We start from the raw sequence: 13,302 nt of genomic DNA, 5'->3' as shown, positions 1-13,302 counted from the left end.
ATACATGTATTGCATACATACTTAGTATTAAAGTTTGGTTGTAACTAGCCTCTTTTAAAAGTATTGGCAAACATATTTTTTTGGAGCCACTGAAGGCCCAAGAAGCTATAGAACAAATGATGCATAATCCTGCTCTTTTAAAAGGTGTTTCCCAGACCCTTTCTTAATCTGAAAATACAAGTTTTGTTTTAATAATTTTTTTTCAATGTTTTGATCTCAAAGCAAAATGTATAAATTCAGTGTAAGACTTAGTTTCTAGGGACAACATCAAAAGACCCATGTGCATGATAACACACATAAAGGGCTGCGATTTAGCGCATGATACGTCCGTTGCTCTTTTAACTGTTACATTAATATTTTCACCAATGTTTCACCAAAGTTGCATAAAATCCCCCTTTTTTAAGTATAAAAATTCATAACTTAAGAAAACGTAAAATCTAAAATTTATAAAAATGGAAAGGGAGCTTATGTCAATAGATATAAACAATTAATCAAAGTTGCATAACATTTTGTGAAAGTGTTAGTTATTGTCCCAAAATTGGTAAATCCCCCTTGTTTTAAGCATAAAAATTCATAACACGGAAATGTAAAATCTGAAATTTATAAAAATTGAAAGGGAGCTTACATCAATAGATATAAACAGTTCACCAAAGTTTCATGGACATTTGTGAAAGCCTTTTTGAGTTATTGTCCTAAGTGTTAAAAATCCCCCTTTTTTATGAATAAAGCCCCATAAATCCAAAACTTAAAATCTGAAATTAAAAAAAAAACGAAAGGGATCTTACGTCAATAGATATAAACAATTCACTTAAGTTTCATGGAAATTGGTGAAAGTGTTTTTGAGTTATTGTCCGAAGTGTGGACGACAGACCCCCTTTTTTTTTTTATGAATAAAGCCCCATAAATCCAAAACTTAAAATCTGAAATTAAAAAAAAACGAAAGGGAGCTTACGTCAATAGATATAAACAATTCACTTAAGTTTCATGGAAATTGGTGAAAGTGTTTTTGAGTTATTGTCCGAAGTGTGGACGACGGACGGACAGACGGACGGGCGAACGGACGGACAGATGGACGGACAACGGTATACCATAATACGTCCCGTCTAAAGGACGACGGGCGTATAAAAATGGAAGTCACATAGTTAAGTCTGTGGCTGCTGTCTTTTTAGCTCACCTGGCCCGAAGGGCCAAGTGAGCTTTTCCCATCACTTTGCGTCCGGCGTCCGTCGTCCGTCGTCGTTGTTAACTTTTACAAAAATCTTCTCCTCTGAAACTACTGGGCCAAATTGAACCAAACTTGGCCACAAACATCATTGGGGTATCTAGTTTTAAAAATGTGTGGCGTGACCCGGTCAACCAACCAAGATGGCCGCCACGGCTAAAAATATAACATAGGGGTAAAATGCAGTTTTTGGCTTATAACTCAAAAACCAAAGGATTTAGAGGAAATCTGACATGGGGTAAAAATGTTTATCAGGTCAAGATCTATCTGCTCTGAAATTTTCAGATGAATCGGTCAACCTGTTGTTGGGTTGCTGCCCCTGAATTGGTAATTTTGTGGAAATTTTGCAGTTTTTGGTTATTATCTTGAATATTATTATAGATAGAGGTAAACTGTAAACAGCAATAATTTTCAGCAAAGTTAGATATACAAATAAGTCATCATGACCGAAATGGTCAGTTGACCCGTTAAGGAGTTATTGTCCTTTATAGTCAATTTTTAACAATTTTCTTAAATTAAAGTAATCTTTTACAAAAATCTTCTCCTCTGAATCTACTGGGCCAAATTCAATCAAACTTGGCCACAATTGTTATTGGGGTATCTAGTTAAAAAAAAAGTGTCCGGTGACCCGGTCCACCAAACAAAATGGCCGCCATGGCCAAAAATAGAACATAGGGGTAAAATACTGTTTTTGGCTTATAACTCAAAAATCAAAGCATTTAGAGCTAATTTGACATGGGGTACAATTGATTATCAGATCAAGATCTATCTGCCCTGAAATTTCCATACGAATTAGACAACCCTTTGTTGGGTTGCTGCCCCTGAATTGGTAATTTAAAGGAAATCTTGCTGTTTTTTGGTTATTATCTTGAATATTATTATAGATAGAGATAAACTGTAAACAGCAATAATGTTTAGCAAAGTAGGATTTACAAATAAGTCAACATGACCAAAATGGTCAGTTGACCCCTTTAGGAGTTATTGCCCTTATAGTCAATTTTTAACCATTTTTCGTAAATCTTAGTTATCTTTTACAAAAATCTTCTCCTATGAAACTACTAGGCCAAATTAATCCAGACTTGGCAACAATCATCTTTGGGGTATCTAGTTTTAAAAATGTGTCCGGTGACCCGACTATCAAATCAAGATGGCCGCCACAGCTAAAAATAGAACACAGGGGTAAAATGCAGTTTTTGGCTTATAACTCAAAAACCAAAGCATTTAGAGCAAATCCGACATGGGGTAAAATTGTTTATCAGATGAAGATCTATCTGCTTTATAATTTTCAGATAAATCTGACAACCCATTGTTGGGTTGCTGCCCCTTTTAAGGTAATTTTAAGGAAATTTTGCTGTTTTTGGTTATTATCTTGAATATTATTATAGAAAGAGATAAACTGTAAACAGCAATTATGTTCAGCAAAGTAAGATCTACAATTAAGTCAACATGACCGAAATGGTCAATTGACCCCCTAAGAAGTTATTGTCCTTTATAGTCAATTTTTAACAATTTTCATAAAATTTGTAAATTTTTATTAACATTTTCCACTGAAACTACTGGGCCAAGTTCATTATAGATAGAGATAAATGTTAGCAGCAAGACTGTTTAGTAAAGTAAGATTTACAAACACATAACCATCACCAAAACACAATTTTGTCATGAATCCATCTGCTTCCTTTGTTTAATATTCACATAGACCAAGGTGAGCGACACAGGCTCTTTGGAGCCTCTAGTTTTTTAAACTCATGATCAAGTTCATAACAAAATACTAGATTACAAAAGGAATACAACACTAACAGAATACAGAAGGGCAATCAATGAACAAAAGATAAATAAATAAGAAAAATTAATCCCGAAAAATCAGGCCTACGTCTGAGGGAAAACAGAACTTGCAAGGCACTCGCCTTGAACACAATTTGATATGGAGACAAGAGTTTGGTCTGAAATTACCTACATTTTACATGAGGTTATTACTAGAAAAAAATGGGAAGTGTTTCCCGATTTTTTTTTTGGGGGGGGGAGATGAATTTATGAAGAATCTGGTGCCATTTCAGACTTTCGATTATATACCAATCAATGGATTAGAATAATTTTGACAATGACTTTAAATGTTCTATCGAGGGCACACACAATAAAATTAATATAACATGGTGGCGTTGAAGGTTAATACTTACCTGGTGGTTTGATAACTTCGCCTTGGGCTTAAATCTTCATAAAACATGACCAAGTATTGTCTAACCTATAATTTTGATACTGTATGGAGAATTGGATTAATGTATAAATTGTATAATATAGGGATATCAGGTAAAATGTGGTCAGTTATAAATGACTGTCATATTAGTACCATGAGTTCTGTAGTTGTAAATCAATGTCGTTCTGATTTCCCCCTGTATTACAATGTGTAAGGCAGGGAGTATTGTCTGGGTTATTATATTTAATATTCATAAACGCATTGTTGGTTGAACTTGAAAAATATAACCAGAAAACAGGTGTATATCATATAGCCAGTTGCTCTCCTGCTCTCGCTGACGACATTGCATGTATTCACAGCCCCGACAGGTTTACAGCGAATGTTAGATACATGTGCTGACAATTCACATAGATGGCGATTTTGCTTCAATGCAAATAAATCTTGCGTAATGCAATTCTCCATAAAACCACGAGAATTTCGGTTACAATATGATTTGCATCAAGAGAAATCATAAACGCATACTTTTAAATCAAAATTACTAACTGACATCCCTAATAACACGGAAAGCACTTACAAGCTATGCGACAGACATTTTCTAGTCGTAATATATACGTACATGCGTACATGCGTGTAGTATAAAGAATCAAATGAAAAAGACAAGATCCTATGAAAATACGGCACTCGACAGCCAGTCACTCCACAACATTAAAACAGTCTGCTTTGCTACTATAACTTGTGACTTGAAGTTAGCTATTTTATAGAAATAATCACTCCGTTAAAAAGGGAATTTGATTTTTAGTTTCATTTACACCCAGTGACAAATGGTTCATACATGTTCAGAACGAAAATAGATTACAAACAAGCATGTGTCCATAGTACACGGATGCCCCACTCCCATTATCATTTTCTATGTTCATTGGACCGTGAAATTGGATAAAAATATAATTTGGCATTTAAATTAGAAAGATAATAACCTAAGGAACATCTGTACAAAGGTTCAAGTTGATTGGACTACAACTAAATCAAAAACTACCTTGACCAAAATTTTAACCTGAAACTTGCACTAACATTCTATGTTCATTATCAATGCCCCTCTACTATCGTAGGTGGGGCATAAAAAAATACGGTAAGTAGTTCCTGTATGTAGGTCAGCAACCAGATTAAAGGGGCGAAATTTTTTACTGTTTTTTTTTTCAAGGAAAATGTGATAAAAATAGGGGGCAAGGGGTTCCAACAGTTATGCTGTTATGGGGCAACAATTTAATTCTTTGTTATCTGTTATTTTGAAAATATACATGCTGTTAGCTGTTATTGTCTTATTCTTTGTTAGCTGTTATAGGGCTTTTAGTTTTTTTGTTATCTGTTATTGTGATAATGTATTTCCTGTTAACTGTTATTGAAAATTGGAATGTTAGCATTTTTTGACTGTTAATATTCGGTATAAATTGAAGATTATTGGACATTGGGGTCTGACACTACTAATATGTTTGTCCCGTATTCAGAGAAGGATTCCATTAACATATACCCATCACAGAAGTGAGGTCCAGGACAATTCAAGTATATCTTTTGATTTTCCTTTGTAATAAATTCCAATTTTTTATGAATGTGTATTTAGAATTATCTTTGTATGATAATTGTTCCTTGTTTTCCGTACGAACATATTAAATTAAAAAGATTCTTAATATGACAAAAAGGAAAACATATGGCCAGGAATATCTGACAAGGATCTCAATTAAGGACTAGGTCCTAACAACCACTTAACCTTTTATATAATATGGTGCATAGACTCAGCTCTGTGATTCTTTTCAGAGCAGAACCAAATGCATTGTACAATGAAAGTTCCAACCATGTACTTGGGTCCGAAGCTGCACATAACTCATTACAAACAAAGATTTTTTTCGTTTCAAGCCATTGTTTCCCTACTAAACGATGTATTCAACTTACAGTACACTTGGTACAATCAAAAACCTTAGCTGATAAAAAATTGTTCAAATAAGGCCTTTGAAAATAGTGGAATAAATTGCTTTTGGAGTGTCAAAATACATTCAAAGTACTTGATAAATTACATGCTTATAATTGGTGCTTTTGATTTTTCTACCCTATATACCACTTTGCCTCAGTCTTATTAAGAAAAATTCACACACCCCATTAAATGGTCATTTAGAAATATTCAAACTCTTTTAGGTCATTTTTTTTATTAGCAACTAAGGGAGCTTCAGTCAATATATATAAACCATACACCAACGTTTCATGAGAACTGCTGAGAGCATTTTTGAGTCATTTTGGAAAACTAGAAAATACCATCCTTCTCTAATGAATAAAATCCCTTAAATGAGAACTGCTGAAAAAAAAATTGTGTTCATGTTTGAAAACTGGAAAATCCCCCCTTTTTAATTAAAACCTGTTTAATCGGAAATGTAAAATCTAAAAGTTATAAAAATTGAAAGTGACCTCATGTAAATAGATATAAATAATTCACCAAAATTTCTTGCTTTTTGAAAGCTTTTTTGAGATAATATCAGAAAACTGAAAAAACACCAATTTTATTGAATGAAAACCCATTACCCAGAAACTTAAAATCTACAATTTATATATAAAAAAAGGAGGGGTGGGGGGCTCACGTCAATAGATATAAACAATTTCCAAAATTTTAATGCAAATTGGTTTCAGAGCTTTTGAGTTAATGTCCGACATGTTGACAACAGACGGACACCAGTATACCATAATACGTTCCGTAAACAAACGTGTAATTTTTTTTATAATTTATTGAGTAGTAAATTAAACACATTCTAGATACATAAATTAATACTAAAAGCATAGTCATAGAAAATGGAATGCATTACAAAGGATTATATCCGTAATAAGAAATACTGATTTTTCAAAGACATAATTATTTTAATATTTCATTTACTGTTATCTGTTTTTGTCCATTTTAATTCCTTGTTATCTGTTATGAGCAAAATCAATTTGCTGTTTTGCTGTTATTGGGACACCCCTCACAAAAACAGGTTATAAGTACTTTGTTCATCAGATTCAGCAATTTTTCAATTTAAATAATAAATAAATGATAATTTTCTGTTTAGAAAAACGCTCCACCACAGTCCTGCAGATATCATAAGAAATAAATGGGTGTTATCTAAAAAATAAGAACTATCTTTAAAAAAGATATCCGACGTATTTAAATTTGAGTATATGTTTAAAACTATCTTTTCGATAACCTTCAGAAGCACAATGCCTTAAGGTCCTCGTATCTTTCTGTTTACATTCACCAAAACCCCGCGGAAATCTCACATGCGTAGGTGCGTTCTAAAAGTCATGAACGTTCGTACAGCAAAGTTTACATTAAAAATTATATAATTGTCCCGAATAATCAGCTGTCATGGATGCAAAGAGCTATTGGAGAAACAATTATTTTAATAAAAATATAAATCTTTGTAAGATCTAGCTCAAATATTTATAGTTTTTCACTTGCTTTCCATCACGATATAATTAACGAGACGTTTTTTCAAACACAACCAAATCACCCACCATGACAGCATTTTGTCCAATCACAGAAAGGATTTTCGAGCATGCGTATTCTGTTGCCATAGTTAAGCGTCCTTAAGTTCAAAGGGCACAAACCGAAACTATACCGACTACGTCGGAAAAACTGTCTCAACAACAGAGCCAGGAGTCATAATCTTTTAAATTGTATTGCAAGCTACCTTTTTTTAACAATCATTAGTATTACGTACAGTGACTGACTAAAGCATATAAGATTAAGAAATCTTACAGAATTAACAATCAGAAAAATTCAATATAAACCCACATATTGTAAGCCTTTCATATTTTTATGACTGTTCTTCAGTTTTCACTGAAATAATTTCATATTCGATTTCGTAATGCATATAAGATATATATTGTAAAAATTCCATGGAATTCAGTATAAATAACATGATTACTATCTATAAAAGTGCCCGTTTAACGGGAACATCAACGTATACCCGTTAGTTATCAGGTTTAACGGAACACTTAACGGAGATGTTAACGGGTGTGTTAATTAACGGAGGCTTTGTGAATACGAATTATATAATAGTTCTTGAAAAACTGGTCATTATCGTGATATATGGACTGCCCACAGGACAGTGGTATTGACTAAGACAGTGATAATGACTGAGCCGAAGGCGAGGTCATTATCGCTGTCGCAGTCAATACCACTGTCCTACGGGCAGTCCATGTATCACGATAATGACCAGTTTTTCAAGAACTATTATGTTTATTTCATTGAGAAACCATGTTTTGGAAAATTCTCATAAATTTAAAAAGCCTAAAGCGAACTCGAGTAGTTTTTCTATAGCAGAGTGTGAAGACCAGTCGTAGTATTACTGCCATTCAATTTAGTGCAACTTTTCAGTATATATATATTCTTAATTAAGTTCACTTTAATTATGCAATTAACGAAAAATATAAAAAATTCAACAACTTAAATGTAATATTTAAAACAGGAACATGTTTTATAAAAGGTACAACTTTCTAAACAGAAAAACCACGCCCCACCGGTCATTAACAGAGAAACCATGCCCCAACAGTCATTATCAAACGGAGACCACGCCCCAACGGTCATTATCAGATGTAAACCACGCCCCACCGGTCCATATCATGTAAAAGTTCATTAACGACCGGTTTTCTGGTCCGTTTTGTTCTGTTAATGACCGATGGAATTTATTACTGAAGATAAATGAATGTCATGTGACCCCTTTTTATCTAATAAGAGAATCTTATTCTCAACCGATATGAAATAATTAAATTTAGCGGAAACTTAACGGAGAAACTAACGGGTCCGTTAGCTAACGGATGCTTTGTGAATAAGCTCCCAGATTGGCAATTTATGGGTTCAACTAGCTGTTTATCTGAATATCGTTAAACAAGTGATTTATTCTGATTTATGAAAAAAACAAATAAATGAGTTCGTTCAAATTCAAATTGTCAACTTAGTAATTGAAGGATAGACAACTCAAAAGATATAGTTTTTATTAAAAAGAAATGATAGAGAAATTGTCATTTTTTTTTGTATTTAAACAAGAAAACAAGGTCTGTCAGTTATTCATCATTTTAAAAACTTTCAACCCATTTATCATTTTTAGTTTTCAAGGTTAAAACAAGTATGAGCTAGAGTGTGCTGGTGTTTCATGAACATACATTTTATAATTTTTTTATTTTTTTTTTGTAAAAAGTTACTGGTCAAAGTTCATAAAATAAACTAGTTTAATTGATTTTGCCATGTTTATTATTTGTAGCCATGGCAACCATGTTGGTAACTAGGCAGGGTGTCAAGACACATTTTTAATCTTTACATTCAAAACATGTGTTGTCAAATTTGGCACAATTGTTTAAAAAGAAAAAAATATTTTTGTAAAAGGACAACTGGTGACAAGTGAAAAGAAAGGCTCACTTGACCTTTCAAGATAGGAGAGCTAAAAAAGATGTGTTAGATTGCCAATGAGACAAATCCTTGCAAGAAACCAAATGGTTTAAACATATTTATTTATAGTGGATTGGGAAACAAGTTTTACAACTTATATTAATCCCTTTCCACTTTGCGGGTGCGAGTGCTGCCTTGTAGCGGCATTAGCCTACTCTTTTTCGAAATCTACAAGGGTGTCTTTAACGTGCAAGAGATATGGCTCTCTCTTAACACGGGTCAGCCATTTATCGTCCCCGTCCGACGGACTATCATCGTTTCCTTAAGACCATACTCGCAAATGGTGTCAAGGGAGAGCCGAAAATTGAGTTCCTGAAATTTTCATCCCAAACGGGAATCGAACCAGGAACCTTTGTGTTAGTAGTCCGATGCGCTTACCACGACACCACGGCTCTCTATCAAGAAACCAAATGACAAACTATAGGACTGAACAGCATTCATCATTGATTTGATTTTTTTGATTTTTTTTGTGTTTTAACACCAATATTAAACTCCACATTTAGGCTATGTCGTGGCAGTCAGTTTTTATTGGTGGCATATAATGGAAATTTACCAAATTGACATTTACTTAAACTTAGCCTTATGATAAAAGAATCACATGAAACACATGTCAATATCAAACAATAAAATACAATACATAAATTAAAAAAACCTGACGTGTCTATATCAGATTTAACTCAACTTAACAAGTAATACCATTGCCTCTTTATTCATAATAATGTTCTGAACATACACAAAATATTTGCCACTGGACTTAACCGGGGTTAGACCTACCAGTGGCTGATCCATGAATTTTCTTAAAGGGGGGGGGGCTACTTAAGAGGGTTTGGCAGGGCTGGGACCCCCAAGCTTTACCCATAATCCACTTCTGCCTAGGGGAGTTGACTCTTGAAATATCAGCTGAAAGTTTTTATTGCATACTTATAGTAGAGAACTAATTGTGTGGATCAATGAATATTCTTGAATAATTCTTATATTTGGCAACAAGTCAAAATTTTATGGAAATTAAATGAGCCAAATCCATTGTAGTCAAAATTGTTGGGTACCCTGCATAAAGAAAAAGCCTCAAGCACACCCAAATCATCTTTCATGGTAGTTAATTATTTGACTGATCTTCACATACATTGAAATTAGCTGTGAATCCAGACCTATGACACCGTTGGCAACTTAAGCACGTTTAATTCGTATCAATAATAATTAATTAGATACAAGATCTTTGTAATCGAGTCGGCCATTTTATATTTTCTGACATTAGGATGTTTACGTTTATTGGATCATTTATCACTCATCAAGTATGTATTCGCGTCTAGGGGTGATTTCTTAAAGCATAAACAAAGATTGACATCGACAGCAGTATAAAATTCACAGGAAAAGTTGAAATACATAATTATACTCTATAATCTCAGGGATTTGTACTCTAGATTATGATATTTTTACCCACTCATAATTGTACTAAATTTAAATGATGGGTCTTTTTATAAACTGTGTAACTATTTCATTGTCAATTCAATATTTGTATTTGCCATCATTTAAATTCTATTTTTTTTTTCTTCAAACTCAAAAAACCCGTCTGACTTACTCAATATTTCTCGAATTAAGGGAAAGAGTTATAGTTGACATGCGTGACAAAATCATTTCATTATCCAATCAAATTAGCGAATCTAAGCAACGTAAATATGCCCCGGGTGTATATCTTTACGGTTGAGTACCCTTACCCGAGTAATCCAGTCGTTACAGTATTACGATCACTTCGATCACTCCATTAACCTCTGGAGGACAATGACCGAAAGGAGGCGCTGTTATTATTCGAGTTAGAGTATCCCCGAAACTTAAGGAGTTTAAAAAGCAATGAACTACATTTTAAAGTGTGATTTTTTTTTATAAAATTCCAGATTTTCATTGAAAAATTGTACATTGATTGGTGATGACACCACTGTGCACGAGAACAAGAAAACAAGGAGCGGAAACAAGAGTCAATTTACAAACACGAAACAAAAATAGCGAAAACATAAAAAAAAATATTATATAGATAATTTTTTACCTGATTAATTCCAATATGTAATAAAAAAAAATGTACCTTCATGTGCTACTTTTTTAGTAAAATGAGGTCGAAATTAAGTATGTTAACTACAAAAATTTCCGGAGAATTTAAGAAAAAAGTCATATATAGGTACATGGAGACAGGACCATATTTGTAATCCCTCTCTTTTTATTTCAAGGTCCGTTATTATTTTGTTTTCTGTTACATTCCATTATTTTCGCGTATGTATAAATATAAAAGTGTATTTAATTTTCTATTAACTAGTAATTTAATAAAGTTTCTTCTCCATGGCGATCACTGCTATATCATAATAAGAGTCTCTCTATATTAAAGTAGTATCAGGGGCTGTGTATCCATTTTAGGATATGGGGGCTCATACTTAAAATTTCGCCGAGCGGAGCGAGGCGAAAAATGTTTTGAGGTATGATTATCGAAATTATTGAAATATTCTTCCATAGACTCAGAGGGTGCAATGTAGATATCGGTATCCGGTGGGTCGTTCGTCCGATCCGGCCCCAAAGCAAAGCGTAGCAAGAAATATTTAGTGGTAAAATGACTCAACACACCTGAGCACAATAGCTCACCTGACCAATGATAAAAAATTCTACTTTTGCCAGCGATATTTAATTGTCTTTTCATAAACAAAATTATTTATCATTTTTTTGTGTTTTCGGAAGTCGTGCATAAACCTTTTATATATGTTGTGTACATTTTATTATTTTGTATAGGTTATAACTTGTACAAAAACTTTGTACGAATAATTAATTGTATGATGCTATCATACAAGTCATTACTATTACAAATATAATTGTACTAGTAATTACTTGTGCAGTTTATGTTGAGAAAAAGATAATAAATTGTACAACACATTATCTTTGAGTTATTAGATATAGGAAGCTGTGGTATGAGTGCCAATGAGACAATGAGAGTTATGTTTGTTTCTACTTTTGCTTTATATGTTTTATCAGAAACTTCCTTTCTTTGGGTTTGTGCGTTTAAGACTTCTTCCTCGAGTGTCAGGTATTATTTTTTCTTTTACCATTTTCTCTTATCTTTTTATTTGTTTGTTTATATTGCATAGTAGATATTATTCAGTACATGCATTTTTGAATTGTATATTGTGTTTATTCCCTTCCCCTTTTTAAGTGTGTATTATTTTTTTTTATGATATTAGAAGATTATAGACAAACGACGGACGACATAAGATAACATGCCACCTTGTGCAAACTCAGCTAAACAGCTTGTTGCCACTCAATTTCGGACTACTGGTTACAAAGTCATTAAAAGCAAATGATAAATAAAACCCTTCTACCATTCCTTTCAAAACATAAATCATGATAAAAAGTTGCATATGTTATATAATATATTGGAAACAAAAGTAAAGCCTAATAGAGCAAATTTACTATTTATTTGCACAAGACAAGTAAGCATGACAGCTGGAATTTCACAATAAGCTTTTGCATGTTACTGGTTCTCTGTTAAAGCGCCCAACGTCAGAGTAAAAAATGATAAAATATAAATTGCAGCATAACTTGCAAATAGCGAACATGGAGCATCCTCAAAGCAGTGGCGGATCCAGAAAATTTCATTAGTGGGGGCCCACTGGCTGCCTTAGAGGGCCCCCCGATTTCGTGACACTTCAGTGATTCCCTATATAAGCAACCAAATCTTTTTTCTCCATAGGGGAGGGGCAAGCCCTCCTGTCCCCTAAATCCGCCTCATTTAACGTCATTTTTTTTCCTTTGACGTCGTGATTTTCCATCCCAAAATTTTTGAAATAATGTTATTTACGATATAAAAAAGAAGATGTGGTATGATTGCCAATGAGACAACTATCCACAAAAGACCAAAATGACACAGACCGTTAACAACTATAGGCCACCGTACGGTCTTCAACAATGAGCAAAGCCCATACCGCATAGTCAGCTATAAAAGGCCCCGATAATATGTTTATTTTTCCATTTTAATTCACGTTAACTTTAATTTACGTATAATTCACCACTGAATCCTTCCCTTTTTTTTTATTATTATCATCTAGGGGGGATACCTTTTTGTGTTAACCTGTTATGGCCCTTTTCAAGGTGTTGTTAAGTGTTATCCGAGATCAATTTAAGCTGTTAACTGTTTTCAACCCTATTTGTTATAACTGTTTTCAACCCTGTTTGTTAACCATGTTAAATGTTATCAGCATTTTTGAATTTTGTAACTATTTTTGCCAAAATCGAGGTGTTGTTAACATGTTAACGGACCCCCTTCATCTAGTTTAGAAATATGTGTTACCATGACCTATCTATCATTGATGTGGTCATACTAGTATCACATTGGTGTTTTATTAATCTGCTGTTTCCATTTCAATATGCACAAGCATGGCATATAAGGCATCCATT

The 13,302-nt window shown here is 33.4% G+C and overlaps 1 protein-coding gene across 1 annotated transcript in view; it reads right to left on the bottom strand.

Annotated features, from left to right (window-relative positions):
• The window catches only part of LOC134699560 (E3 SUMO-protein ligase ZNF451-like), a 43,981-nt gene extending 33,504 nt beyond the window's left edge, over positions 1 to 10,477 (bottom strand). The window contains exon 1 of the mRNA XM_063561148.1: positions 10,454 to 10,477. The gene's annotated coding sequence lies outside the window, so the exon portion shown is untranslated. The remainder of the gene's footprint in view (positions 1 to 10,453) is intronic.
• Between the last annotated feature and the right edge of the window lie 2,825 nt (positions 10,478 to 13,302).

The sequence above is a fragment of the Mytilus trossulus genome, unplaced genomic scaffold, assembly GCF_036588685.1.
Source record: "Mytilus trossulus isolate FHL-02 unplaced genomic scaffold, PNRI_Mtr1.1.1.hap1 h1tg000070l__unscaffolded, whole genome shotgun sequence".
In the NCBI taxonomy this organism is placed as follows: Eukaryota; Metazoa; Mollusca; class Bivalvia; order Mytilida; family Mytilidae; genus Mytilus; species Mytilus trossulus.
Note: the sequence above shows the minus strand (reverse complement) of the source record. Positions and strands in the feature narration are given on the sequence as shown.